Here is a 26996-nt window from a genome sequence, read left to right as displayed (position 1 = left end):
AAATTTCTGTGTTATTATTTTGGTGAAAGGAATCATACGTTTCATCATATTTGGATTCCGGTTTCCCTCCAAAAAAATAAGAATCTCTTTTGTAAGCAATAAATTAACCAAGTTTTTAAACAGGGTAATGACATAAAAACTATTCTTACCTGTGGTAGGCAGAATAATGCCCCCCAAACATGCCCATGTCCTAATCTCTGGAACCTGTGAATATATTAGGTTTTGTGGCAAAAGGAAATTAAGGTTGCACGTGAAATTAAAGTTGCTAATCAGCTGTGAGACAGGGTGACTGGCCTGGGTTATCTGGGTAGACCCAAGGTAATCACAAAGCTTTTGAAAAGTGGAAGAGGGAGAAAGAGGAAGAGACTCAGAAAGAGATGTGAGGATGGAAGCAGGGTCAGAGACATTCTCTGTTGCTGGCTGTAAATTGGAGAAACGGGGCCACAAGCCAAGGAATGCAGACGGCCCCAAAAGCTGGGAAAAGTAAGGAAGCTGATTCCCCCCAGAGGCTCCAGAAAAGAAGCCAGCTCTGCTGACACCTTGATTTTAGCTCAGTGAGACCATGTTAGACTTGTGAGTTATAGAACTACAAGATTAACAAATCTGTGTTGTTTTAAGCTAGTTGATTGGTTACAGCAGCCATAGGAAATTAATATACTTCCTTACTTAAAAATAATTTTGAATTCACTATCTCAGGTTCAGCTCAAAAAGTACCTCTTCTTCAAAGAATTACTATTTTATCTTCCCCCTTATAAATGCACACACTTATCATATTATACCATAATTAGATGTATATATGCATAACTCCACTTCCCCACTAGAAAACTAGTATATACTACTGAGCTCTTCAAGAACAGGGGCCCCATTTTGTTCATCTTTCCATCCTGAACAATACTTGGCACTAAATAATTATTTGCTTTACAAATGAATCTCTCTCTTCACCCTCACGTTCATGGATGTCTCTGTATTCCCCAACCTTGCCACCCCCAGCACCTGCTAAGAGTCCTAATTCAAAAAATAATAAATCTTCTATCCAATAAATCTTGGTATTACCTGTACACATAGGCTCTCTACCTGGCACAGGCCATATGCCACTCTATACAGTGAAGATGTGGAGAACTCTCCCAGGCATCCCCACTGGTCTCTATGCCACAAGAGACAATGAGCTCAGCCTGCAGCCAGAGGCGATTTCACTTAGACCACAGGAGGAGAGCGCCCTAAAGAGAAGGTAATTTAGCAAGATGGCCTAAGGTTATATTACAAAGTAAACTTCCTAAAAGAGCCTAACTAATGCTGTACAAATATTACCTCAGGCTACAGCACTTCTCGGCAGGGAAGGTACCGAAGATAAATTAAGTTGAGAGAGGGAACTTCAGATACAAGGAACGGGAGGAGTGACGTGAAAGTCAAAGGAATAGCTGCCCCGGAAATCCCAAAACTGGCATCGTCATGCCTGAGGTCAATGGCACCACTGACCACGCCATCATTTTCTTTGGTTCTTCTTCCTTTCCTGTACTAAGCACGCAACATTAGCTGGTCTTTTCCTCAGCGGAGGAACAAGGGAAGAGCTGTTTACAAAATATGTCTCAGTTTCTTGCTACACCTCTGACTGGTCCTGACAAAAATATTCCGTTTTTTCTCGGATCTGCTCAGAAGACAGTCTAGCTAAACATAAAGAACTTCCCATTATTTTTTACTTCAGTGTGGGTAAAAAGCTAATGAAAAGCTAGGAGAAGGTCTCTATATAGAAGAACACAAAAGCAGGGTAAGGCTAAAATGGTCTACAATTTGGATTTTTTTTTAAGAGTAGGGACTAAATTGAAGATGGATGAGAGGAAAAAGACTAAGTAAAAAAATACCAATTTGGGGACTCATTGAAGAAATAACTGCAACACAGCATCACTAGGAAAAATTCTCATATACTCAAAGCCATACAAAGTATAGGCAAAACAATATACTTTTCCAACAGCCAAAGTTAAACAGAAAAGGCACCAAATTTGGGTTACAGACTCTAGCTGAAGTCCGAATTCTCCAACTAACTAAACTTTGCAATCTCAAGCAATTTACTTGACCTCGCTGGGCCTCAATTTACTCTCGTATGTGAAATGCAGAAACTGAAATGAGCTTCAAGGATGCTACAGTCCACTCTGCCTTTATTAAGTTTAAAAACGTCTCTGGAAAGTGCTCTTAGAACTATAATCTCACCTTCTATCTATGGATAAGGCCATCAGGGTGATAGCGTACACTGCCTCCCTGAACATTTCTACAGTCCGCAAAATTGAGCCAGATCCCTTCATCCTTCCTTTCTTAGCTAAATAGACGGTAAGTACAGGGAAGGAATTTATTATACTAGTCTCTCTACTTTTGTGCATGTATGAAATTTTCCAATATACAGATTTAATGCAATCCCCATCAAAATCCCAAAGGCATTTTTTAAAGAAATAGAACAAAAAATCATCAGATTTGTTTGGAACCACAAAAGACCCCAAAGAGCCAAAGCAATCTTAAGAAAAAAGAACAATACTGGAGGTATCACACTCCCTGACTTTGGCTTGTACTACAGGGCTACAATAATCAAAACAGCATGGTATTGGCAGAAAAACAGACACATAGACCAATGGAATAGAATTGAGAACCCAGAAATAAAACCACATAAATATGGACAGATAATTTTTGACAAAGAAGCAAAAAACATACAATGGAGAAAAGACAGCCTCTTCAATAAATGGTGCTGGGAGAAGTGGAAAGCCACGTGCAAAAGAATGAAACTGGACTGCTATTTGTCACCATGTACCAAAATTAATTCAAAATGGATCAAAGACTTAAGCATAAGACCTGACACAATAAACTGCATAGAAGAAAACATAGGTACTAAACTTATGGACCTTGGGTTCAAAGAGCATTTTATGACTTTGACTCCAAAAGCAATGGAAGTAAAAGCTAAAATAAACGAATAGGACTATATGAAACTTAAAAGCTTCTGCACAGCAAAAGAAACCATCGACAAAATAAAGAGGCAACCAACTTAATGGAAGAAGATTTTTGCAAACAGTGCCTCCGATAAGGGGCTAATATCCAAAATATACAAGGAACTCATGAAACTCAACAACAAAATGAACAACCCAATTGAAAAATGGGCAGAGGACATACAAATGGCAAATAGGCATATGAAAAAATGCTCAACATCACTAATCATCAGAGAAATGCAAATCAAAACCACAATGAGATATCACCTCACCCCCAGTCAGAATGGCTATCATCAACAAGACAAATAGTAACAAGTATTGGAGAGGCTGTGGAGAAAAAGGAAGCCTCATACACTGTTGGTGGGAATGCAGACTGGTGCAGCCGCTATGGAAGGCAGTGTGGAGGTTCCTCAAAAAATTACAAATAGAATTACCATAAGACCCCGCAATCCCTCTCCTGGGTATCTACCCAAAAAAATCTGAAAACATTTATACATAAAGACACGTGTGCTCCAATGTTCATTTCAGCTTTGTTTATGGTGGCCAAGACATGGAAACAACCAAAATGTCCTTCGATAGATGAATGGATAAAGAAGTTGTGGTATATACACACAATTGAATACTATTCGGCGGTAAGAAAAGATGATATAGGAACATTTGTGACAACATGGATGGATCATGAGAGAGTAATGCTGAGCAAAACAAGTCAGACAGAAAAAGCAGAGAACCATGTGATTTCACTGATATGTGGTATATAAACCAAAAACAACAAAAGAACAAGACAAAGGAGAAACTAAAACTCATAGATACAGACAATAGTTTAGTGGTTACCAGAGGGTAAGGGGGGTGGGGGGTGGGAGATGAGGGTAAGGGGGATCAAATATATGGCGATGGAAGGAGAACTGACTCTGGGTGGTGAACACAGAATAGGATTTATAGATGATGTAATACAGAATTGTGCACCTGAAATCTATGTAATTTTACTAACAATTGTCACTCCAATAAACAAAATTTAAAAAGTTAAGCCAAAAAATAAAAAATTAATTAATTAATTTTTTAAAAAATCTGGTGGGGGGTGGGAGAAGAGGGTAAGGGGGATCAAATATATGGTGATGGAAGGAGAACTGACTCTGGGTGGTGAACACACAATGGGATTTATAGATGATGTAATACAGAATTGTACACCTGAAATCTATGTAATTTTACTAACAATTGTCACCCCAATAAATTTAAAAAATAAATTTTAAAAAAAATCTGCTGAAACAATATTTCATTTGATTCAAGTTCTATATCAACTGAATCTCCTACCATATACCTATCATCCAGCTTCAATGATCAGCATGTGGAGAATTTTGTTTCATCCCTACCCCTTCTCCCAACAGATAAAAACTAACCATTCACAAAAAAGGGTGATACAATTAATTTCACTTCCCATATTTCTAATATTTTGTGAAGTTATTTTCCTTGAAAAGTACATGAAATTATGAAAATATTACTCAAACATGATTTTACAATCTAAGAATCTGAGTGTACTGCCAAAGAAATTCCCAATAAACCATGTTCTTCTAATTTTATCTTTATATCCTTTGGGACTAATACAGTAATTGACATTCGTAGATATTTCAGAAATGTTTATAAACCAAAAAAATGAAAGAGAAAACCTATACAGACAGTAAATTTAGCCATCTCCATCCCAAAAATTTACCTGTCAGAAAAGACAACATAAAAGTTGAAAATCCTTTTTGTGTAACTCTGTAGGGCAAAGAAAAATAATGATCTGATGTTTACAATTCTTAAGCTTTGTTTATCACAAATTCATATTCACCTTACCCAAATTTAAATTGAAAAAAGTATGTAAAAATTGAAGACATTTTTTTTAAAAAGTTAAACTCATATCTATAACACATTGACTGAAAATAGCAACGTGCTAGATATTTTAATCACTAATCAAAATCACTAGAGAGTGAAACTGCTAAATACCACACATTTATGAGACACCAAAGCAGGTTCTAACACTCAAGAAAAAAAGCAGTATATATTCTCACTTGCCATTTTCACAGATTTGTCATGGGTTCCCATAAACCATAATAAATTCCAACATTTCAGTCAGAAGTAACTAAATATTTCATATAATATGTATTTTTGTTTTAAGTTTTAAAGGCTGAGCTACAAAAGATAAGGAACCCAGGCCAAATCAATACCATGCTATTCATGAAAACATATAGATGATGGTCTGTATCACACACCTATACAGTAGTTACAAAGTTTACTAACAGCCCAGTAACATAAAAGCCTATGCAACTAGGTAACAAGACAAAGTTAACAGTAATATGAAATAATGATGATTTTATTTCCAAGTATTACTTTACATGGTCATTTGACCTAAAGTTCAATATCATTTGAAATATGTACTAAGTTAAAGTTTAAAATGGTTATTTTAAGGTCAAAATGTTATGTAAAAGAAGCTGTATTTTTAAATTTTTTTTTTATTTTTCAATATGGTATTAGTTTCAGGTATACAACATAGCAATTAGACATTTATATAACTTATGAGGTGATCACCCCGATAAATCTAGTACTCATCTGACACCATACATAGGTATTACAATATTATTGACTATATTCCTTATGCTGTACTTTACATCCCCATGACTGTTTTGTAACTCCCATTTTGTACTTCTTAATCCCTTCCCGTTTCACCCATCCCCCATCCCTCCAATTCCCCACCCCCTCTGACAACCCTCAAAATGTTTTCTGTATCTGAGTTTGTTTGTTTCGTTTGTTCATTTACTTTGTTCTTTAGATTCCATATATAAATAAAATCATATGGTATTTGTCTTTGTCTGAAAGAAGCTATATTTTTGAAATGTTTACAAAAAGACTAACCCTTTCTTTTTGAAGAAATGAAACAAGTAAAACAATACACCTTATTTCTAACACAGAAGTGAGATAATTATTGTTTAGGGTTCATAGTACCTCAAAATAATAGGATACTATATAGATGTTAAAATTATAAGTATATTAAAATTATAAATATAACCAAATAAAAACAAATAAGATAAGAATCTGATTTTAAAAATTAAAATGTATAAATGCATTTGAGTATCTGTAAAGAATAAAACATACAGAATTTTTATCGATCACTCATTATACTCAAGCATTCTTCTAAACTCCATACATGCAACAACTCATTTAATTTTAACAACAATTTTATGATAGGCACTATTATCATCACTCATTTAAATGAGGAGTAGTAACCAGAGACCCACACAAGTTGATCTGACCAAGGTGACAGACACTAAGTAACAGAGCCAGGTTTCAAACCCAGACAGTAGGACGCCAGAACGATACACCATTCTGCCTGTCATAAAATATCAAAATATCTGCTGGTAGATTTATAAGAGAATTTTTTTTTTAGATGAATTCTTTTTTATTTTTTTATTTTATTTTATTTTTTTATGGGGGAAGGGGAATAGGACTATTGGGGAACAGTGTGTACTTCCAGGCCTTTTTTCCAAGTCAAGTTGTTGTCCTTTCAGTCTTAGTTGTGGAGGGCGCAGCTCAGCTCCAGGTCCAGTTGCCGTTTTCTAGTTGCAGGGGGCACAGCCCACCATCCCTTGCAGGAGTCAAGGAATCGAACTGGCAACCTTGTGGTTGAGAGCCCGCACTCCAACCAACTGAGCCATTCGGGAGGCAGCTCAGCTCAAGGTGCCGTGTTCAATCTTAGTTGCAGGGGGCGCTGCCCACCATCCCCTGAGGGACTCGAGGAATTGATCTGGCAACCTTGTGGTTGAGAGCCCGCTGGCCCATGTGGGAATCGAACCGGCAGCCTTGGGAGTCAGGAGCATGGAGCTCCAACCGCCTGAGCCACTGGGCCTGCCCGAGAATTTTTGAATTTTTTAATTTTTTGGTTTAATTTAAGTTTTCCTTTTTATACTGCTTTGAAGTTAATTTAGTAATAATGAATGAATTCTAGTAACAACAGCCAACATTTAGTAAAAGCATAAGATAGACATCATCTCTCACAACAGCCTCATAAGATAGATGCTCTTATTAGCCCCTGTTTTCAGAGGAGGAAAGTAAGGCACAGGAAGATACAGTAACTCCCCCAAGATCACACAGTGAATTGGTAACAGTGCCATAAACTGAATCCAAGTAGTTTAACTTCAGACTCTGGGGTTGGGCTCTTAACTACTATTCTACACTAAAATTTACGTACTAAAAAGAATGAGACAAGATGATTTCTCTGAAACACCTTTTATAAACTCTATGGTTCTGAATGGACCTAAAATCAAAGTAATATACACCCTATCAATGATAGATAAATAGAATTTAATAATAGAATTAAATAATAGAATTTCTCCATCTACCTAAAGGAACAACTAATACCCTCTTCCTTCTCATTCTCCACTGTGGTGATTACCAGTAACCAATTGTTCAGAAATGACTAAAGAAACATAAAGTGCATTATAGGATTCAGGAACACATTATCAAAATAGGTATTTGGGCTTGGTAGGACTGTAACAGGTAGAAAAGTTCAGTTCTGATATATGCCTCAAATCAAGAAGCCCCTTGTTCTCTGCAGAGAATAATGCTCGAGAAATAAACCCTACAGAGAACAACAGTTTCTATTGAGGCAGAAAGAAAACATGAGCATATCTACTATCAATATCTTAACCTCATCCTTTTAAACTTTTAGTTTTCTACGTATGTTTTATAATATATACATTTTTAGTACTTGCTTATAATTTATAATAAATACACTTAAAGAGAGTGAGTGTGCTCATTGTCTACTGATAGGAATACACGGTCAAAAAATAAACAAGAAAGAAAAAAAAAATCACTGAGAAGATGGTTTGACTTTTATTTTAAAGGTTTCCTTTTACACCTTAAAATTTCAGGATATTTTTAGTTACTTAACTGATTACCAGATGACTCCTAAAGCACTATGTTGACTGTCTACCCTGCAGTAGAGGCCCTTTTCAGAAACTTTCAACGAAACTTGAATGAAGAACAAATAATGCAGTTGTCACCTGAGAAGTTCCTGTCTGGGACAGTGCTTTGAGGCTCACCAAGATTAAATAATCTCTGATGAAATTTAAAGAGGTAGAGCTAAGGGCTCTCTACTGACCCCAGAACTAGTAGAATTTTTATTTGCTCCAAGGAGAGTCAAGTCCGTCTCTAGAGAAAACATTTTCTACCATAAGACTGGAGTAAAGGAAGTTGCTATCTTGAAAGCATTTCAGTTTACAGACAATGCTCAGACACTCTCAGTGGAAGTGTTAATTCATACTACCTTTCTGGAGGGCAATTTGGCAATTTGTATCAAAATTTAAATGTACATCTCCTCTGACCTAGGAATACCATTTCTTGTAATTCATAATAAAATGATTAAACATATGTTCAAAAACATAGTATAATAACTTGTATAGCTGCTAGAAAATTGGAAACAATCTAAATGTTTATCACTATCATTAAACAAATTGTGCAATCTATATAATGGAACACTAATTTGATATATGTGTGTCTACTATATATTGTTTAATTTAAGAAGTAGGTTACAAAATATCAGCTATAAATGGAAACATTTTAGATTATAAATTTATATAAATGCATAGAAAAACATCTGAATGAAGCTTACCAAAATTAGTTTATTGTATTAATAATGGGATTTTAAGCAATTTTTATCTTTAAGCTTTTCTTTATGGTTTAACTTTTACTGTATATACATTATTTTCAAAATCAGAAAGAAAAAAATCCCTTTCCATCTTGGAAAAAAAAGAATGCTTAGATTCTGATTGTTTTCTCAAAGACCTAAACCTACTTCCTTTCATGCCAGATTGTTAAATACTATAAATTTAGGGAAGAATAAGATAATTTTATCTTAGAGCGATGATTCTCAAAGTGCGATCCGAACCAGCAGAATCAGGATTGCCTAAAACTAGTTAGAAATGCAAACTCTCAGGTCCCACTCCAAATCTACTGAATAAGAAACTCTGGGCGGGGGGGGGGAGCCCACAATCTGTATTAACAAATCATCCTGGTGATTCTGACCCACGCTCCCGTCTGAGAACCACTATTTAAGATGAACTCAAAATCTGATGACCTGAAAGGCCAAGTTCAGTTCCTCTTCGTAATGTTAGTGCCACATAAATTCAAACAAATGTAGGTGATATGCCCATCTGATAAACTTTGGGGGGAAAAAAACTCAAAAATATTCAAACTACCAGAAATAAAGCCGCAACCCCACCAGAACTGTGACTAATCTTGATGCTAAAACAACACATAACAAAACTTCCAGACCCAACCTTAGGAATAACAGCTCTAGATGGTGAATACTGTCAAAAGCCTAATGCTACCCAGGGCAACCTTCCGGAAACTCTGAGCAATAACAAATGAACTTGGAATCCCAGCTGACCACATACTGAAAGAATGACAGCTGAGTAGTACCCAAATCTCTGGCAAAGATGTGAGATTTATTCAACATACAATGGAGCGATTAACAGGATCCAAGCATTAAGTCATCTCAGCGTTGCAAGAACATCCATATTAAGGCCTCAGAGTTGCTAAACTGTGAACAAACTAAACCCACCAAAGAAAAAAGTCCAAAACACCCGCCTAGCAAACTCACTTAAGAGCTCATTTCTTCAGGAAAAGAAAAATTAATGCTGTCAGTATTAAAATAGGGAAAATGTAGGAGAAATAATAAATACAGGAAAGAGAGGGTAAATACATGAACAGTGGACTTAAAATTATTGCATCTATAAATACAACGTAAAAGAGTTCTTATGTACAGTTTTGTAAGAAACACTTTAATACTTAAAAATAGGGTCCACACCCACCCATATGGTATCTTTCCTCTCTTCAAGATACGTGTCTGTCATCTGCTGGAAAACTGTCCTAATGAATACACAAATCTACATCAGCTACACTATAAATAGCCCAGCTATGTACTGTGTAACGGGCACAACTGTACAAGCAACCACACTTAGGAATTAATCTAATATGCGTACAGACCATTCCTGAAACTCCTGTGAACTAGAAATCTTTAAGATATCTAACTATAAAGTTCACAGAAGTTAGGCTGACAGCAGCCTCCCAGCTGCGTACACAACCTATAACCTCATCTTTCCAAGTAACTAATGATAAAGCTGGGGTCCGGGCTTCAAGCAGATAAAGAACAGCAGGTTGGCTCTGACCCTTGGCTTTCCATCAGACAGGATGGTGCTGCTTTGACCATGGATTCTAGTATAGAGGAAAGCAAAACTAATTAGAAAAATTTGCTGCAGACGCATTCTCTTCATTTACTTCTGAGTCAATTGCATTTTATTTACTTGTTTTTCATAGGTCTGGTTGCCTATTCTGTCTGTTACCTCTCAGAGAACAAGAACACTATGATAGATAAGGGTCTGATGCAGCCCACCCTACAGCCACGGACAAACGAGAGGTCTGATTACTAGCAAATTACTTTAGTGACACATACGGACTTGCATGAAATAGTCTTTAAAATTTTTGTTTAATAGAACAGAACCTAACAGTGTAAAATGGTAGCACCAGAAATAAATCTGCTCAAGTATCCAGCAACCTGGTTTGCAGCCCTTCTTCACTTCTGGACCAAACAGATGATCGTTTTTCCTCCATTTAACTCTCACGAAAGCTATTGCAGAGGCCATTCCCATGCATAATTGGCCTTCGCAGACCAGCAAACTGAATAAAACAAGGCGGATCAAGGGAATTTTCAAGTAACTTGCTTTAATGAAATGAAACCATTACATCTCTTCCTCAAGTATGCTGAGAAATTTCTCTGATTCACTAACCATCAAACCGTTGTAATTTAAAAGTGATTCTAAGAGACATGAGACTTGTTCTCTTCATTTGTCAAAGACTGCAAGGTAGCAAAAAATAAAACTCCTGACCAAGTTTCTGTGTGACGTAGGGAATAAAACAGCAAAAAGGACACCTGAATTTTTTTTTTTTTTTAGAATTAATTTATTATAAACTTCTGACTTTTTTAATAAGTCAGGTTAACAGGGACAAATTCTGGGTCATGCTGTCCAAATCTGAACATTGAGACAATGACAGTTTAAATCCAGTATACCTTTGGGAGGCTGTTTTCCCAGCTTTATAAACTGCCAGAACTCTGCAAATTGAAAAGAGGCCACTTTCAAAGTACTGGTCACAGACCCCCATAAGGTACAACTGATTTAAAATTTCAAACTAAATAAAGCCCTTAGAAAGATTTGCTTCCTCCAGAATTAGTCAAGAATCACTCTGCCAATTTACCTACTCCACGTGAATGGTCTTTTCTGACCAGAGAGTAAAGCCTGAGTTGTCATTTTAAAGGAAAACATTTTGCGCTCTTTGCTGCATCTACGGCAAGGATGAAGACCATTCTCAGCAATCAGACTGTGGACATCCCAGAAAATGTGGACGTCACTCTGCAGGGACCAGTTATTGGGAAGGGCCCCAGAGGCACCCTGCAGAGGGGCTGCAATCACATCCATGTAGAACTCAGTCTCCTTGAAAGAAGAGGCTTCGGGTCAACAAATGGTGGGGAAATAGGAAGGAGCTGGCTCTTCTCCACACTCTCTGTAGTCACGCACAGAACAGGATCAAGGGTGTTACCTTCGGCTTCCGTTACAAGATGCGGTCTGTGTATGGGGTAGGACAATTAAGTTCGCAGACTCTTCCTAGAAAAAGTACCACATGCTTCATTGCTGAATATCACTACGGTCAACTTCGAAGTACTCCGCTTGGGAAGCTATGTTCCGATGCCAGCGCCCAGTCCATCCTTCAAAGCAATTTTGGAACTCTTTTTCTGGAACAGCCATCAGAGCTGTCATTGTATTACCCTTGATGTCCTGAATGTCATCAAAATGTTTTCCTTTCAATATTTCCTTTATCTTTGGGTAAACAAAAGAAGTCATTGGGGGCCAGATCAGGTGAGTAGGGAGGGTGTTCCAATACAGTTACTTGTTTACTGGCTAAAAACTCCCTCACAGAGAGTGCCGTGTGAGCTGGTGCATTGTCGTGATGCAAGAGCCACAAATTGTTGGCAAAAAGTTCAGGTCATTTTTGTCTAACTTTTTCACACAGCCTTTTCAACACTTCCAAACAGTAAACTTGGTTAACTGTTTGTACAGTTGGTAAAAATTCATAATGAATAATCCCTCTGATATCAAAAAAGGTTAGCAACATCGTTGCAACAAGTTCGTGAACTTAATTGTCAGAGATTGTATTCTCACTTCCCCATCGATGTCATTATTCAGGAGAATGCTTCTTTTATTGAAATCCGAAAGTTCTTGGGTGAAAAATACATCTGCAAGATTCGGATGAGGTCAAAAACAATTCCTTTTGCAATTGCAACAAAAAGAATAAAATACCTAGGAATAAACTTAACCAAGGATGTGAAAGACCTATTTGCTGAAAACTATAAGACCTTTTTGAAAGAAATTGAAGAAGACACAAAGAAATGGAAAGACATTCCGTGATCATGGATTGGAAGAATCAACATAGTTAAAATGGCCACATTACCCAAAGCAATATACAGATTCAATGTGATCCCCATCAAAATCCCAATGGCATATTTTAAAGAAATAGAACAAAAAATCATCAGATTTGTTTGGAACCACAAAAGACCCCGAATAGCCAAAGCAATCTTAAGAAAAAAGAACAATACTGGAGGTATCACATTCCCTGACTTTAGCTTGTACTACAGGGCTACAATAATCAAAACAGCATTGTATTGGCAGAAAAATAGACACATAGACCAATGGAATAGAATTGAGAACCCAGAAATAAAACCACATAAGTATGGACAGATAATTTTTGACAAAGAAGCTAAAAACATACAATGGAGCAAAGACAGCCTCTTCAATAAATGGTGCTGGGAGAATTGGAAAGCCACGTGCAAAAGAATGTAACTGGACTGCTATCTGTCACCATGTACCAAAGTTAATTCAAAACGGATCAAAGACTTAAGCATAAGACCTGACACAATAAACTGCATAGAAGAAAACATAGGTACTAAACTTATGGACCTTGGGTTCAAAGAGCATTTTATGAATTTGACTCCACAGGCAATGGAAGTACAAGCTAAAATAAACGAATGGGACTATATGAAACTTAAAAGCTTCTGCACAGCAAAAGAAACCATCAACAAAATAAAGAGGCCACCAACTGAATGGGAGAAGATTTTTGCAAACAGTTACTCCGATAAGGGGCTAATATCCAAAATATACAAGGAACTCATGCAACTGAACAACAAAAAAACAAACAACCCAATTGAAAAATGGGCAGAGGACCTGAAGAGACATTTCTCCAAAGACAATAGTTTAGTGGTTACCAGAGGGTAAGGGGAGTGGGGGGTGGGGGGTGGGAGATGAGGGTAAGGGGGATAAAATATATGGTGACGGAAGGAGAACTGACTCTGGGTGATGAACGCACAATGGGATTTATAGATGATGTAATACAGAATTGTACACCTGAAATCTATGTAATTTTACTAACAATTGTCACCCCAATAAATTTAATAAAATAAAATAAAAAAAGATTCGGATGAGGTCGGGTGTTGCTTGTTCAGTAGCTCAAGCCCAGAAAGATGACTTAATTCTTGAAGGAAATGATACTGAACTTGGATCAAATTCAGCTGCTTTGATTCAACAAGCCACAACAGTTAAAAACAAGGATATCAGAAAATTTTTGGATGGCATCATGTTTCTGAAAAAGGAACAGTTCAGCAGGCTGATGAAGAAGATCTAAGCTGTCCAGCTACAGAATCGCCAAGGTGTCAAGTGTTTCGTCAGTCTTATTTGTGATATTTTAAAGATGCAATAAAAGTCATGTATTAAAAAAACAAAAACAACAGGAAAACATTTTGTTTGTCCTCAATAAAAAATGTTGTACCTTATTAAGTAATCCATTACAATTATAGGCCAACATCCTCAATAAATGCAATCTTGGGCTTCTCCAGTCAACATTATACAAGGAGCTGGCAAACTTGAGGCACAGCTATTCTAATATTGATCATCAGAAATAATAAGAAAGAATATCAATTGTATGACTGCATGATTATTGATGTTTACTCAGCTTAGGACTGAGTACAAATTTTATGAGCTCAAACAAAAATATCCCTTCCTGATACTTAGGGTCTATTCCTTAAATGTGGCACAGGACATGGGAACTGTAGGTAAAGTCTTGTGAAATGTCAGTGAGACAAACAAGGATTTGTTGTTTAGGCTCCAATAACTCTGAGTTGAGCTGAATGTACACGTTTCTTCTCCTCTGTCCCTCCTCACCACTGCCCCCACAGAGAATAAAAAGAAAAGCTGTATCTTATATGCTGATTATATGGTTTTAGGGATGACCTTAGAAAACTCACCTGGCTGTCTATTACCAAAAAGAATTAATTAATTTCAGACCAACTACAGGGAGTCCTTGATTTACTGAATAAATAAGTTCCTGCGAGCCTATGTAATAAAGCAAATATTTGTAAATCAATGCTGAATTTCCCCAAAGTAATACAGGTGATGCTCCAGTGTTTCAGAATGAAATGATACGATGTCTAGCATTTATTTCAAAATCAGCCAAGGTCGGCATGGGGGGATGGAGTAGGTAGTGAAAGAATTAGATGAAACAAGACTTACTGGGTGTTTAACTGTTAAGGCTCTGGGAAGATACACAGAGATTTATTATATTATTTTCTTGATTTCTGTATGTTTTAAATTTTCTTCAGTAAACTAATTTGCAAAGAAAAAAGAATGGGGTGAGAATTGGCAGTATAAAACAAGGGAAGGGGAGAAAAAGACTGGAGAAAGTTCAACACTGTTTTGAGAACAGAAAAAGCACTAATTTTCCTTTTTTTCCAACGGTGGGAAATCAATACTGCCTAAAATTGAATGCGAGGGGTTTGTTTTGTTTTTAAGATTTTAATAATATTGGTAAGCAGCCACAATACAAAATGCCCCAAAATATGGAGTATAAAACCTCAGAAAAACATGGAACGCTTCACAAATGTGTGTGTCATCCTTGCGTAGGGGCCATGCTAAGCTCTGTATCGTTCCAATTTTAGTATATGTGCTGCCAAAGCAAGCAAAAATGTGAGGTTGTTTTTCTTTTTAATTACAAATATAGAAAATCACTTTTTACCTTTTTAAGTTTAAGCGATCTTTAAAAACTGAGCATCATTTGTGATGAAAAAACATTTACCTGAAATTCAGTAATTCCATGTTTCATTTCAGTTTCCTCTTTAAGTAAGATTAAATGTAATACTTTTTAATGGAAATGCAATTATAATCTATAATGACAAGGCCATTATAGTATATCCAATATCTAATTTCACTTTCCTCTTACTTTTGCTAGTTCAATGCCAAGATCTCGATTGTACACCTCTTCTGTATAAAAGTCAAGCAAACCTCATTAAAAACAAACTGCTTGGCTAGCTCCCTATTTCTTTCCTTTTTTTAATGTACTACACAAACGTGTATTTCCCAAAATAAAACTCTATACCAAAAATGTTTCATAACATATCGTCAGTCAAGCTCAATGTCTGCTCCAGTTGGTTGGAGTGTGTCCTCTCAACCAGTTTATTCATTGATAGTGCTTGATAAGATCACATTTCATATCAATACCTTTAGAATTGTATTGTTGATTGGCACCAGAGCTTCCCCAGCAAATGGAAGTTAGTTGCACTGTGATGATTCTTGCTTGCTTAGATGTTTCACCGGATAATGGGTATTTTAAAGTTCTAAGTTACAGGAAGTAGAAGGGAAATACAAAAAGCAAGCACAAATATGAGGAAAGAAACAAAGGCACAATTTGCAAAAGAGAGAAACATAAAGAAGAAAATTTCAAAAATAAGAGCTATTGACAATGAAGGAGCAAAGACACTTGGCTTAGACATGCAACAAGCTGTCGGTGCTCCAGTATACAATATCGTCGGGTCAAACCATATACTTTCGTCACAGAGCTTGTCACGTTCCAGGTATATAAAAACAGGATTAAAACTGAAAGCCTGTGTTACCTCACAGCATTTTAATCTAAACAAATACAGCAACAGAGCTTATATTTTCATCAAAATCATCATTTTTGGCAAAAGGCCTTCATCATTTATCTAACATACAATAGAACATTTATCTAGCATTCAAAACACCGTGAGTATCTAAACTCAAAACAATAATAGAATTGCTCTAAAAGGGAAAACAAAAAATGGTTGTTATTGTCATTGTTTTGCTTTTGCTTTTATCTAATGATCAATCTGATTATCAAACCACAGTAGTAACTGAAGGTAAATTCACTACAATGCAATGTACATGTTAATGTGATAACATCAAGACCGAATAGCAAACAGTTCCAATCCATACGAGTATGCGTCACCACAAATCACATTAAGGTAATCTAGTTGGTTAAACTGTGATAGTTCTTGCTCACTTATATGTTTCACTGGGTAAAGTATGTTTTAAACTTCTACTTTACAGTTATGCAAACATGTATTACATACTTAAACTTCTTTTATTAATCACTGTGCTCTTGAGAGTTACATATCTCAATTTTTTATTATAAATCTACAACAGGGTAGCTTCCAGATATTCCAAGTAAATAACCCCTTAATAAGCTACAACAGGGTAGCTTCCAGATATTCCAAGTAAATAACCCCTTAATAAGACATACCTTTTCCAGCCACTATATTCTAAATTATATAGCTTAAGGCAAAAAAAAAAAAAAAAAAAAGATCTATGGTTCATTTGTTGGCAATACATTTTTTAAACTTATTTATTTTAAGTGTGTTTTTCCAGGACCCATCAGCTCCTAGTCAAGTCGTTTCAATCCAGTTGTGGAGGGCGCAGCTCACAGTGACCCATGAGGGGATCAAACCCGCAACCCTGGTGTTAGGAGCATTGTGCTCTAACCAACTGAGCTAACCAACCGCCCCTGTGGGCAATATTTTAAATAACCAAGGTGGGTTGGTGTTTTTTTTTAATATCAAATTTATGATTGTTCCTAATGAAGTTATTGTGGTTTTAATGGCATTTGTTTAATTGCTAGAACACACCCAAAATTACTACTAGGTAAGAATCTTGGTGCAATCTTTGGGTACTCTCCCTCACTGCACTTCTGGTTTATTCAGGTTCTTCGACTTTCATAAAAAGATGGTAACCCTACTCACGGGTGGTTTACTTTTAAAGCATATATAGCTCTGCACTTAACTAATTACACGAGCAAGTGATACATTCAGGGGGGAAAAAGGCAGAAAAATGTAACCTTGAATTCACTCATACACATTACTTATCAAAAACCTTGACTGCTAGCACTTCCACTTCTGGTCTACGGGACGCCAGGAGCACAAGTGGCCAGGGCTCGAGTTCACGCGGTCAGAGAAGCTTCAGGCAGTGGCCCAAAGCATGACTCCTATGACCAACCTCGGAGGAGAAATTCTAGCTTCCTTCCCTAAGGGTTAGGCTCTAGAGTTAGATCTTATGTACCTGGAGAGTGGGGTTGGGAGCGGGGTCTATGCCAAATATACTGGGCTAAGGGCGAGGCTTAGGTCAAATGGGCAAGGATTAGGGCGGGCGCAGGGCTTGGCGGGCAGGGATCGGAGTGGGGCCTCACTAGCAGTTGGGACCTCAGTGTTAAACCTTCCTCCCTTTTCCATGTCCTCCACCTTTCTCCTTTGGCTTAATCCAATCCCCTACAAAACAATATCCTAGGTAAGATTTACTTTTCAGTCTTAGTAATTTCTTTTAAAAATAGGATTGCAGGGCCGGCCCAGTGGCTCAGGCGGTTGGAGCTCCATGCTCCTAACTCTGAACGCTGCCGGTCCGAGTCCCACATGGGCCAGTGGGCTCTCACCCACAAGGTTGCCAGTTCGATTCCTGGAGTCCCGCAAGGGATGGTGGGCAGCGCACCCTGCAACTAAGATTGAACACGGCACCTTGAGCTGAGCTGCTGTTGAGCTCCCAGATGGCTCAGTTGTTTGGAGCGCGGGCTCTGAACCACAAGGTTGCCAGTCCGAGTCCCACATGGGCCAGTGGTCTCTCAACCACAAGGTTGCCGGTTCGAGTCCCACATGGGCCAGTGGTCTCTCAACCACAAGGTTGCCGGTTCAACTCCTCGAGATCCGCAAGGGATGGTGGGCAGCGCCCCCTGCAACTAAGATTGAACCCGGCACCTTGAGCTGAGCTGCCACTGAGCTCCCGGATGGCTCAGTTGGTTGGAACGCGTCCTCTCAACCACAAGGTTGCCAGTTCGACTCCCACAAGGGATGGTGGGCTGTGCCCCTGCAACTAGCAATGGCATCTGGACCTGGAACTGAGCTGTGCCCTCCACAACTAAGACTGAAAGGACAACAATTTGGAAAAAATCCTGGAGAAATACTCACTGTTCCCCAATAAAGTCCTGTTCCCTTCCCCAATAAAGTCTTTAAATAAAAAATAGGATTGGATACAGCCATGCACAGCATAAGGATGTATAAATCAAGGAAAGACATCATATACCACAGTGGTCCCATTAGATTATAATGGAGCTGAAAAATTCCTGTCACTTGTGCCGTGGTAACTATCCTAATGTGATATTACTCAAATACTTACTAGTGTGTTACAACTGCCTGAAGTATGCATTACAGCAACACACTGTACAGCTTTGCAGCCTACGAGCAATCTGCTGTACCACAGAGCCATGGATGTGTAGTGGGCTATACCATCCAGGTTTGTGTAAGCACACTCGATGGTGTTGTCTAACGGCATATTTCTCAGAACGGACCCCCATCGCTAAGCAGCACATGACTGTATCTTATTTCTTCTACAGCTTGCCTTTCACACTAAATATAAGATGTGAAAATCTGTTCAAGACAATAGATAGGAAATCTGACTCTTCTCTCTTAAAATTATGTATTTATGTAGTATACATCATACATACACATAGGAAACGTTCAAATGGGGGGGGTCTCACTCCATCGCTGTTTTTTCACCCCAGAAATAAACACTGTAACCAGTTCCCTGATATTGTTTATGTATCAAGCATATGTATATTATTTCTTCAAATAAATATAGAGCATAAAAAAACTTGACTACTAAAAGTAGTACTTATGAAGAAATAACTAACATACCTGCAATGTACACATGTTTTCAGGTTAGAAATCATGGCGGCTGGACACATACGCGTTGCAGTACAATGCATATGGAAGGTGTCTATAGAGTTCATACAATTTTGAAAGTGATCAATAATCCAAAAAAGGGAGGGAGGGATAACGCACTTCCAACTTCCACTGGAGATATTATCAAATCCATGCCTTGATTAAGCGAAGACCGGTAGAGAACTGCATTCCTTTGGCTCCCGGCAGAACTGCTTTTACTAAATTGTGCCTTGGTTATGCCATATGCTTTCACTAAAGGACAATACAGGAAACAGCCTGTCACATATTGCTGCATTTACTATGTGGATATTAAAGTTACACTATGCAGGGCCTTCTTTGTGAGGACATATGGGCGAAACAGTTCTCTGGTCTTTCTCAGAACCAAGAATAGCTGCGCTTCTCCAAAGTAACTACTTTTTCATTTTACAACACCATAACTCAACTGAACATCTCTTTTTTTTGTACTAGTTGCTAGAAAGCATAGAGCTAAACTGATGTCCTACCTTTAAAAATTGTATAAGGCCTTCAAATACGAATTTTTTCATGCACTTAGGTTTCCTCTATGTCTTTGCCTTTTGGAATTCAGTAAGTTAGGGCTTCCCCACTAAGAGGTTACACTTTGACTCAATACCTTTCCGTGTATCAAAAAGTTATTCTTCTGGAACATATTAAATGTTCTAAAATATATGCTCTTTACAAATATGACTCTATTAACTGCTCTCACTCTTGATTTCATATTTCATGTTTTCCCTTCGCCCCAAGTTCCTCACCACCTGTGCTGTATCTATTATGTATATTTTTTTAAATCATGTATATTTTTGGAAACTCTCTAATTCCTATCTAGAACAAGGCAAGGGGAAAATTAGAGAATAAGAGTGAGAAAGACAGTCAATTGTCAATTGACCAGAATAAGAGGGAAAGAAGATTGAGAATAACCCAAAGACAGAGTTAAGACAAAAATAATCTCTTCTCAAAAAAATAGTCAAAATGTGGTGTAAAATACGAATGTTAAGTTACAGGCAACTTAAAGGAAAACATTTACCATTCTGTAGACATCTAGAAATGTAAAATACAATATACATATAATTTACAGATATACATCGCAAATTGCTTTTTTTAAATAGGCAAAATATTAAAATAATATTCCATTATTGTCTATTTCTCAGCGGAATGCTCCTTAATTCCACTATTAGAACACAGTCCATTCAACATTAGTTAGTCTTTGAGCAACTGTCTTCCTTGTTTTCTAAACACTCCAACAGATACTACTATTATTATAGTATTAATCTACTACTAATATTATATTATACATTGCAGAAATGGCTTTACTCTTCTTTCCCACAACAATAGCAAACATCTCTAAAAAATGACCTATTAGTCACCTTAGGTCCCAAGTGTTTAAGCTCAGGTCTGTGTGTTACTCAATTTTTACTAACTCCTCCCCTTCATTATGTTTGCTTTTTCTCCCCAAGCAAATTTAAAATGTCATCACTGCTCAGCTTCTCAAACCAGATTCACATATTTCATAGGTAAGTCACACACTAATTTTATTTCTTCAAGTTGCTTTCAGCTGGAAGCTTGATTTTGGTACATGATTAAACCAATTATTACATTAATAGCAAACACTACAAACTATCAACTTCAATGGTATAAAGAACCAAAATATCTTTATTTTCGTCAATGACCTAATTAATAATCATGTACCGGGGAAGACAAAAAATGTTTACACATTTTAAGACATGTTATCTATGTCTTACTTTTCGAAGTTGAATTGAATTACATAGCAATGTGTAGTATGACGTTTGCTCAAAAGATGTTAATCAAATGAATGCTAGCATCATTCATTATACAACAATTTTAATACAGTTTTTTTCCTTTCTTAAAATATATATACTTTTTTTGGCACCCTCTGAATATCATATGCTAAACTAAAACTATATCATAAATGTCATCTAAAACTCTAAATTGCTTCCAAAACCGTACTAAATAATTGTCTTTATCAATTGTTTGCAACTAATGCATATTCTAATTGTGTTAGTGCTGGAAATGACGTAAACATAAGAATACATGACATAATATTTTAAAGTAAAAAATTATTTAAATGTTGACATTCTCTGATTTGCTAAGAATTTTATTTGTATATGAAACAGACTTATCTAACAATATCACTGCATTTCCCCCCAAAAAAACTTCTGATTTCAAATTATCACAGCCTCCTGGAATAAGATTTTTTTTAATTCTTTTTAAATGTCTCTGTTTATTCATGTCTCTTTATGACTAAAATAATTAAAAGGAAGGTTTGAAATTTTCATTCCTTAAAAATAATGGTTTCTTTGTTTTAGTAATCACAACTCATTTCAGTTTGTATATCCCCATGATGTATTTAAGCAAAGCCTAACTATCAAAGGTTCTGTACTGGTGCTCCCTCCCAAATCAAAAAGAAAAATACCAATCTTATAGAAAAATCAGCAAAGAACACACAAACAGTACACACACACACACACACACACACACACAAAAGGCCTTTACACATAGAAAGAGATGTTCAGCTATACTCATAATAATAGCACAAATGAAAGCTACATTGAAATCCCATTTATCATTTATCATATTGGCAAAAACTCAAAAGTCTAATACATATTCTGTTGAAACAGCTGTAAAGAAATGAGCAATTTCATGGACTGCTCAAGGGAGAGCAAAATGGCACAACCTCCACAGAGAGTAGTAATACCTACCAAATTACAGATACATTCATCATTGACTCAGCAATCCCACTTCTGGGAGTCTATCCTGCAGATACAGTATGAAATGTACAATAAGAAATGACAAATATTCACTGTTATTCATTGCTGCATTATTCTGTCCAGCAAAAGACTAGAAATAACCCAACTATGCAGAAATAGGGGAATGGGTGAATAAACCATGGTATATTCACATCATGGAATACTCTGCAGCTGTTGAAAAAAAAAGAATAAGTACAATCTCTGCATACTAATATGGGCAGATCTCCAAAATATACTGATGAATAAAAAACTAAACTGCAGAACTATATATTAGTAGCAGAACTACTAATTTTGTAAAAATGAGGAGAAAATAAAATCATGTATGTTTATATTTGCATAAAAACTGCAATGGAAGAATAAACAACCAACTAATAAAATGGGGAAGTAGAGGGAATGGAAGAAAAAATATTAGATCTATGGTTCACATCCTTTTCTTTCCATTTTATTAAATAAAATATTTCAAACCCAGACAAATCAAGACAATTTACCTATTAATTTTTTACTTTCAAAACTATAGTACATAAGATTTTAGATCAGTTTCACAAGAATTATATTATACTGGGGTGCCAAAAAATGTGTACCCATGACCTGTATTCATCTTTTCTTATCAGTATATTTTGATACAGTTTTAATACAGTTTTTTCCTTTCTTATTCTTAAAATGTGTATACATTTTTTTGCACCCTCTGTATATTTGACCTGATGATTTCAAACTCTTGAAATTCAACACAAGAATAACTGCCAAATGTGACACTCTCATTTAATTTCTCTCTGAGACTACTAATTTTTCTGTGGTTTGAATCTAATTAATCAGATAACACATCAGAATAACCTTCCAATAGCTTCAAAGAAAACTTTTGTTTATTTATCTCAATAAAATCAGACAGAGCCCACTGCTGATTGGACCTCACCAGCATTGTCTTATCAGCTACGAGAGCTTTCTCACAGTTTTTCATATTTTCCAATTTGCTTGACAACTCAATAAGGTTATTAAAATAAAACCTAACTCCTCTTTATCAAACACACAAAAAAATCCATTTTCCTAGTTCATATAGCAATGATACATTCAACACTACCCACCTCCTTTTTCCAATTTTAACTTTTTATCACATTCCAAGCCTTACTTACACAACATGCACTTACATTATAGCATTTTAATCACTAGAGTTATCATACTTAAATTTGCAAACTTTTGACAACACTGCACAAAATACAAAAGAATGATAGGCCTTAGGGGCCATAGATTTGGGCTGATGAAGAGAAAGAGGAACTACAAAATTATATGTAATTCCAAAAAATAAACACTTCTGATATGTTGAAGTTTTCAAGATTTTCAGTTTTATTTTTTCTCAAAAGCCTAGTCATATTTTTTAAGATAGTTAATCTGCAAAGCAGTTAATTAACCCCCAGATAAGTAACAGTTCATAATACAACTATTTTATTCTTCTATTCATTCAACAAATATTTATTGAACACCAACTGTGTATGCCAGGCACTCTATTATAATAGGTCCCCCAAATACAGCAGCAAACAAAAGACAGAACACCCCTCCCCTCCTGGAATACACATTCTAGTGATGAAGACAATCAAAAATGACGTATGTCAGGCAGTAGTAAGTGCCATGAAGAAAAACGAAGTTTCGTCCCCTTTACTTCCTGTACCAATAAGTGGCACCACCATTCACCCAGTTAATACTTAGGCCAAGAGACTTGGAATCATCCTCGATTCCCTTCTTTCTTTAACCCTCATAAATAATCCATCGTTTTGGCTTTTCTTTCAAAATACCTAAATCCAACTACTTCTCATCATCTTCTCCCCAGCACCTTATTTATTGCCACAACCATCTTCTTGCCTTTTATTACTGCAACTACCCCTTGGCTGATTTCCCTGTTTCTTATTCTGTCTCCACACAGTAGCCGTAATGTTCCTTGTTTAACATAACTTAGAGCACGTCACTTTCCTGCTCAAAACTGTCCTGTACCTTCCCGTAACACTTGGAATAAAATCGGTCTCTTTCTAGCCCACATGATCTGGACCCTGACTACTCTCGCACCATCGCCTCCCACCATTATGTGTCTACTGAGGGACTGGACATTTACTGTGCCCTCTGTCTAGAAGAGGCTTCCCTCAGAAAGCCAGCCATTTCGCTTGCTTCTTCACTCTCTTCAAACTTTTGCCACAACTTTTTCTAACACCCTTATCAAAAACAATATCCCAGTGACTAAATAGCATTACTTTATTCATCTGTTTGTTTATTCTGTGAGTAAGCCACTAGAATACAAGTTGCATAAGGGTAGAATTTGTTTATTTTGTTCCCTGCTGTATCCCAGAGCCTGGAAAAGTATCTAGCACATAGAAGTTGCTCAGTAGGTATTTGTTGAATGAATGAATTCCTTCATTCATTCTTGAGTGATGCCCGCTAAAATGATATAGTTATACAATATGTAACAAAGTATAAAACTGTATATAACACATTAACTGAAAAAGCAAAACACAACATGATAATACTCTTCTAATACCTAATGTAATAAAATACATACAGAAAAAGTTAAAAAGAAATATACAAATCTATGAGTTGTGACAGGGTGGTAGAATTAAGTTTTTGTTGTCTGTTTCTTCAATCTATTTTTTCTTCAGTCTTTTTAAAAGTCATTATATTACATTTATAATTAAAATATAAAAACGTTATTTTTAAAAGGGAACTACAACTGAAAAATGAGCAATCAGCAATGATAGATCATTTCTTTCCCCTCAATGATTACCAAGGAGGAAGGAAATCAGAATCACCTGAGGATCTTCATAAATTTGTTTCTTATCTCCTCCTCTGTTCTCCACTCTAACCCAAAATAAGCACTCCCAAGGTCTGATTATTGATGGATATTATGTGAGTGCAGACATGTAAAAGTAGGCAAAAAAAAAAGCCAAGAACCACTAAACCAACATAACTCCAAAAACAGAAGTATCTAAATCCACAAACTCAAGGGTAAAAGGCAAAAGAGGACTCTCATTAACTGAGTAACCACTACCTAAAAGAATGCTTTACCACCTTTGTTTTTTAAATACTATACCTGCACCATAGGTGGTATCTATCCCATTTTATAGATGAGAAAATTTTTCCTACTCGGGTGGTAAGTTGCTTATAAAAATAATTAATTAACTGATTAAAGAGGTCCATGCAATGGACTAATAACGAGAAAGTATCATAAACCAAGGATTCTGATTAACTGATTGCTGTACAATTTAGGTAACAGGGAAGGGTGGAAGATGGAAAACCAAGCCTTGTGGCCAAAGGCAGAGAGTAGTAAGTGGAGAAGCCAGGTCCCCATATTTAATTACCAAACGATATTGAGCAAAGCACCTTTTGAAAATATCCCCCCAATCTGTTTTCTGTAAGAGCCAGCTTTACAAACAAACAACTTCAACTTTAAAAAAAAAAAAAAGGATAGAAATTGTTCTGTACACTGAGAGTACAGCTTTGTAACAACAAAATATATGAGGTAAAGATCTAAAAGGAAATGCATCAAAACAACAGCAGTTGTGTTATAGGATTGTAATTTTTTTTTTTTAAGATTTTATTGGGGAAGGGAAAGGACTTTATTGGGGAACAGTGTGTACTTCCAGGATTTTTTCCAAGTCAAGTTGTTGTCCTTTCAGTCTTAGTTGTGGAGGGCGCAGCTCAGCTCCAGTTCCAGTTGCCCTTGCTAGTTGCAGGGGGCGCAGCCCACCATCCCTTGCGGGAGCCCAACCAGCAACCTTGTGGTTGAGAGGACTTGCTCCAACCAACTGAGCCATCTGGGAGCTCAGCGGCAGCTCAGCTCAAGGTGCTGTGTTCAATCTTAGTTGCAGCGGGCAGAGCCCACCATCCCTTATGGGAGTCTAGGAGTCGAACTGGCAACCTTGTGGTTGAGAGCCCACTGGCGCATGTGGGAATTGAACCGGCAGCCTTCGGCGTTAGGAGCACGGAGCTCCAACCGTCTGAGCCAACGAGAAAGGCCCCTGTAAGTAATTTTTAAGATAGCTTCCAAAATGTTATGTTGATACAATGTTTTAACAGTGTATTTAAAACATTGTAACTAACAGTGTAATTAAACAGATAAGATTCTATCATTAAGATACTTTGTTAATCTTAAGACTGGGTAATATGTCACAAAGCAATTCCATAAGGTAAGATAAGAATCAGTCCTTAAAATAATGTGCTTTACCAAGATCAAATATAGCAATCACATCATTCTTATAACACAGGACCTCAGAAACAGAAGGCAGCAATCGAGCTAAAAAGAGAAAACCATTATTAGCTGACATTAGAGTAGACTTCTTCCTGGGTGGGAACACTCAACAAGGGGAGTCGGCTGAATAGCAAAGTCAAATAAACACAATGACAGGGTCTTGAATATTACACTTCTACCACAAATAAGGAAGATAAATTTCATGGTAAAAAGATCATGCTAAATCAACCAGGATTAGATGTGGGTAAGAAACGATGGTGCTGGGACAACTGGATAGCAACATCTAAAAGAATGAAACTGAACACAAAACTTAACTCAAAATGGATCACAGACCTTAATGTAAGAGATCAGATTATAAAACTCAGAGAAAAACAAAGGAGCACATTTTTGTGAGCTTGGGTTAAGCAAAGACTTCCTAGATATACCAAAAGCACAAGCAAAAAAACTAAAAATAGATTAAATGAATTATATCAAAATTAAAAACTTTTGTGCAGAAGATGATACCATCAAGAAAGAAAAAAAGACAACACAATGGAAGAAAGTATTTATAAATCATATATCTGATAAAGACTTATATCCAGAACATATAAAGAACATTTATAACTCAACAATAAAAAGACAAATAACCCAATAAAAACCTGAGCAAAGGATCTCCACAGACATTTCTCCAAAGATAAATAACCAATAAGCACATGAGAAGATTAGCCATTAGGGAAATGCAAATCAAAGCAACAGTGAAATGCAACTTCACACCTAGAATGGCTTAAATTAAAAAGATAATGACAAATGCTGACAAGTATATGGAGAAACTGGAACCCTCAGACATTGCTGGTTGGAATGTAAAATGGTACAGACATTTTGGAAAACAGTTTGGCAGTTTCTCAAAATGTTAA

General features: G+C 36.6%; 1 protein-coding gene, 1 non-coding gene and 1 pseudogene across 4 annotated transcripts in view; 1 reads left to right on the top strand and 2 right to left on the bottom strand.

Annotated features, from left to right (window-relative positions):
- EXOC6B (exocyst complex component 6B) overlaps nt 1-26996 on the bottom strand; it is a 629322-nt gene that overhangs the window by 552746 nt on the left and 49580 nt on the right. The gene's annotated exons all lie outside the window — the stretch shown is intronic.
- Nucleotides 11172-13783, top strand: LOC109435182 (large ribosomal subunit protein uL6-like; annotated as a pseudogene).
- Nucleotides 14957-15060, bottom strand: LOC141571931 (U6 spliceosomal RNA). Its single transcript, XR_016020528.1, has one exon. It is a non-coding gene; the product is annotated as a U6 spliceosomal RNA (small nuclear RNA).

The sequence above is a fragment of the Rhinolophus sinicus genome, chromosome 2, assembly GCF_057876585.1.
Source record: "Rhinolophus sinicus isolate RSI-liver-muscle chromosome 2, RSI-T2T, whole genome shotgun sequence".
Taxonomy (NCBI): Eukaryota; Metazoa; Chordata; class Mammalia; order Chiroptera; family Rhinolophidae; genus Rhinolophus; species Rhinolophus sinicus.
This window is presented reverse-complemented; position numbering and strand designations above follow the sequence as displayed.